The sequence below is a fragment of the Delphinapterus leucas genome, chromosome 3, assembly GCF_059928025.1.
Source record: "Delphinapterus leucas isolate spDelLeu-1000000601 "Yukka" chromosome 3, BTC_Dleu_Yukka2, whole genome shotgun sequence".
Classification (NCBI taxonomy): Eukaryota; Metazoa; Chordata; class Mammalia; order Artiodactyla; family Monodontidae; genus Delphinapterus; species Delphinapterus leucas.
The window spans coordinates 84,568,344-84,573,054 of record NC_143131.1 but is presented as its reverse complement, the minus strand read 5'-3'; the positions used below and the strand labels follow the sequence as shown (position 1 = coordinate 84,573,054).

Sequence of the window (4,711 nt, the reverse complement as noted above, 5' to 3'; positions counted from 1 at the left end):
ATTGTAGTTCTTCTTGCTTCTGCTGTCTGCCCTCTGCCCTAATATCTTTTAGACCTAGCTTAATTTCTTTTAGGGCCTAGCTCTCTGGGCATATTATGACACACAAAACCTAGTCTATTCTTGGACCAAACTATTTTTTCTGTAGTTATGTACAACTGAAAGTCCCTCTTTTTTCCTGGGAGAAAAATAGTCAACAGTCATCATAGACCACCAAACTATTCAAGATGTTGTGGAACTACTTTCCATGAAGGTTTAAAGACAATGAATAGAAAGAAAGAAAGATAAAGCACTCAGATTTAACATTGAGAAATAAGTGCAAGATTATCCCAACATTCTGTACTATTTTAGTGAATTTGGTGGAAGAATTAAGGAATTGCTGGTATATACTGATTTCTAGAAGGATAAGCATTCTCATTTCCAACCCAAAGCTTTCCATTGGTGTGCATAAAATTTTGACTTGTGTTTTCCTACCATCTCCTCCGTCTAGTGCCTGGCCCTGACTTATAAGGGTTTCTTTTTTTTTGCATATCTGATGCTGTTATGTCTCACCTTGCTCCCCTCGGCACTTCCTAGCTAACCTGGCAAGCCTCCCTTGAGTTTCAAACAGTGAGGGATCTCATATGCCTTGCTGCCCCCTATTGGTGACCAAAGACAATCTTAGATTTTTTAAATTAATGCCTATATTTGAGAGGTACTTCCTATGGAAGCTTTTTATAAAGTTTTTAAAAATTATATAAATATTATGTGATGATTTTATTTATAATTAATGGCTTTATTTTTTAAATGTTTATTTTGACTTAGTTTTCTTCATAAATTTGTAAGGAATTCTTCATGTCATGATCTTTTTCTAAAATTGGCACTGCATAACTGAAAGTGCAAGGCAAAGTTTTCTATCATCATTGCACAAAGATTTTCTTTCTTTGTACATTTAAACGAAGGAATTGATTTCTTATGGTTTTGAATGTAGTTCTTTAAATTGAAAACATACATATTGGATTTGCGTATTGCTTCCTCAAAATGGGTTTCTTTTTTGTTTTGTTTTAATGTTGTATTAGCCTATTTGGGCTGCCACCAAAATATGCCATGGACTCGGTGGCTTAAACACAGAAATTTATTCTCATAGTTCTTGAGGCTGGAAGTCCCAGGTCAAAGTCTGGCAGGGTCAGCTTCTGGTGCGAACTCTCTTCCCAGCTTGATATCCTTAAAATGGTAGAGGACGAGAGTGCTAGTGACTTTCCTCTTCTAATAAGATCACCAGCCCTATTGCGTTAGGACTCCATCCTACGACCTCATTTAACCTCTATCACCTCCTCACAGGCCCCTTCTCCAAATGCAGTTACATAGGGAGTTAGGGCTTCAACATATGAATTTGGAGGTGGGGGACACAAACAGAAAAATGTTGATATGTGAATTTTAATAATCCAACTTATTTTTTAATTAATCAATCAAATTATTATTATTATTTTTAAAATCACATACCATGGGCTAAGAGTAAATGAGAATGGGATTGGTATTAGAATAATAAGGCATTACCCTCACCATGGTGAACTGATAACACAGTTAAGAAAATGAATTAAAATCAGACTAAAACAAGGAAAAATGATAAAAGTGCAAAGTACTAAATCATCATACTGTCTTTAATTACAAAAGAAGTTGTATTTGTGGGCTGGAATAACCAGAGAAGTCTGACAGTGCTTTCAGAATTTTCTTAAATCACCTGATATATTTTTACCAGGCTACTGCTGCTAACTGAAGCAGTGAGTTATGTGTCTTGGGCTGAATGAAGCATGCCACAGAATCATTGATGTTGGGCTAAAAAACCCAAAACTCTTCCTTCTTTTGTTTCTTTATTTGTTTGACTGCCTTTTGAGTCCAGAACAATTTCAGAGCATCCAGTGGAGCCCCTAACCATTCCAGAGGGCAAGAGATTGGACACACTGATTGGTTTGAAAACCTTGATATCTAATTTTTTCTGTGGCTTCTCTGTAAGTTCAACTCAATAGTTCATTTATTTATTCCTCCAACCATAGGGAAAACAAGCCTGAAAACACCAGTTCATAACACTAAATTATGAATGTTAAAGACACGCACAGCTCTACCTACCAGCAACACCTATGGGCAGAGCCTTTCATACCGTGGACACTGACATATTTCTAATTATACCATTTCTTATCAAGTAAACATCCTGGGTTGATCAGAAAAACAGAAAATATCACCATGATCAAAATAAATCTATAATTTAAGCTGGATTTTCTACCACTATCAGGCAAAAGGTTGTTTAAAAAAAAAGTTGTGCTGTAAATCACATCTCATTTTGCAGAATCTGGTATGAAGGAAAAATCGTGTGTTTGAAATTTGTCCCTGAATTTATCTCTAATTTCAAAATCATTTTCCTTCTTCTGTGAAGCCTATCCCCAGCCCAGGTTACTGCATTTCCCTTGTGCTCTCACTTCTGCTCTCCTCCATTTATCAAAGCAAAGTACCTGCTAACAGTCACGTAAAACCTGGTATGAATTTAAGTCATGGTGTTATCTCTCTTCAGGGGATTTATAATTTTGGATTTATCTATAATTCTGGAATAAATGCCTTTGACTCCTGCAAAAGAAGCTTTATGTATGAGCATAGTAAAGAGAGGTGTTTTTGGAGTTGGGGACTTTCTGTTACTGTTGAAATCACACAAAGAGCTAGCAGTCAACTTTATTGAGAAGATTGGTATCTAAATTGTAAAATTATCTCAAAGTTAGGGATTTATGTAAAATGCAAGGTCAGAATTACAATGAAGGGACATATTACATAAGTATTTTGGAGATGAGAAAATGAAACTAGCATTTATTGGGTATCATATGCCAGGAAATGTGCCAGGCATCCTCACATTTCTTTAGCTCATTTAAAGCACTTCTGTAAATTCTTCACCCCATTTTACCATCAAGGAAACAAAGTTCTGGAGGTTAAGTTTCACAGATATTCTGCAGCTAGCAAATAATGGAACCATGTCTCCCTGGCTTCAAAGTCCATTATCTTGGTATAGGAAAGAGAAAAGTTGTCAAAATACGTGACACTTAAACACGTGATTTATTTTGCTCTATTAAAAATTTGCTTTGGACATTTTGAATTAAACTCCTTTAATCACAGGATAACATGTACTTTGTACCATACCACCTTGCTGGCTTTTAGTATGCAGAGCCAAGATGAATTGTCTTCAAAAATTTTTTCAATTTATTTCTTCTATCAGAAACTGTCAATAATAGAGGATGGTGAGGCTGTAATGCAGAAATTACAAGGTTATCCAAGACCTGCTTCATATGTAGTTGGCATATGTTGCTCTCCAACTAACCTATGGATATGAATATTTCTGCACTAATTGAAAGTAAGCTACCAAAGTCAACCTACACAATCATATGGGTGGAATAATCATATAATTTGAACCAAAAATTGGGACACATCAACAGACTGAATATTTGAAATTATGACTATTACATTATATCTAGAGTATATGGTTAGCTTATTAAGGGTTGGGGGCTAATTTTGTATTTTTTCTCAATTAAATTTAACTGTAGATTCACTTGAGAATGTGTTTTAATGCTTTACTGAATGAATCTACCCACTTTTACATTTTTTTGAGAAATAAAGAAAAAAATTAGGTGGTAAACAATCTGTTACTAAAGTCATGTATATGAACCAAGGCCAGTTTGAAGCTGCATTTTTGTGCAAGGAAGCCCATTTTGTTTATTGCTTTCCAAAAATTTTAAAATATTAAGTGTGATTATTTTTCCAAACTTTTTAAGGTTACATTAAATCAATGTAAATAATAACAATAAAGCTTGCTAACTTAAAAATGTGGGGTTTTTAGGTGTATGCTTTAGATTGGATTATTAATTAACTTTTGAATTGGAAATATTAATCTACAAAAGCAATAAAAAGTGTATTTTAACTCATTCTATCTAATATGATGATAATATAGGCTCTTTGCTTTTACTATTTTCCCTCTGGTTACCTGTCCTTTTTTTTTTTAGGTTTCACATATTCATTACTGAGCTACACAGTGAGCAGTGGTGAGGAAAGATCAAGAAAAGAGAAGAGAGCCATTCCATTTCTCCCATCAAACACAGGCAGCTGTTCCAGACAGTACTGATATTCTGATACGGTAAGACACAATTGACCTTAATAGCATAAGTGTGTGCCACTTCATATGTGAGGCTCCTTATAGACCCAGCTTGGTTCTTCTCCAGTGTCTTGTCTTGGAGTTGTACCTGATTGTATTACCAGTTTTCATTTGAATCCATGGGGGAATGGGACGATTTTGCTTTTGTTTCTTGGCCAGGAATCACTTGATCCTGAAAGTGTTGTGAGAAGACATGGTAAGGAGGAAATTCAACTGCACATAGGATGGCAGACAAGAGAAAAGATTCCCTCTGGTTACCTGTCCTTGAGTAATCCTTTCTGCTTGTAATTATCATGACCAGAGATTGGATAGGAAAATAAAATAGGAATTACTCGGGGCTTAATCTGTCCTTGCATATGATGGTGGTGGGGAAATAAGTTGAAAAAGGTACATAATGTGGTACTTGGGTTTTCTAAGGGCTCATTTATATACTATTTATATTCCCCATTTGGCATAAAAAAATTGAGGCTCTGATGATGTAATTTATAAAATTGATACATGGTACTATAAAAGATGGTTTCATAAAAATGTATTTTAAAACGTAATGAC

General features: G+C 34.9%; 1 pseudogene; it reads right to left on the bottom strand.

Moving 5' to 3' along the window:
- Positions 1-4,086: 4,086 nt before the first annotated feature.
- On the bottom strand, positions 4,087-4,357 carry LOC111162867 (large ribosomal subunit protein eL39-like; annotated as a pseudogene).
- Positions 4,358-4,711: the final 354 nt, after the last annotated feature.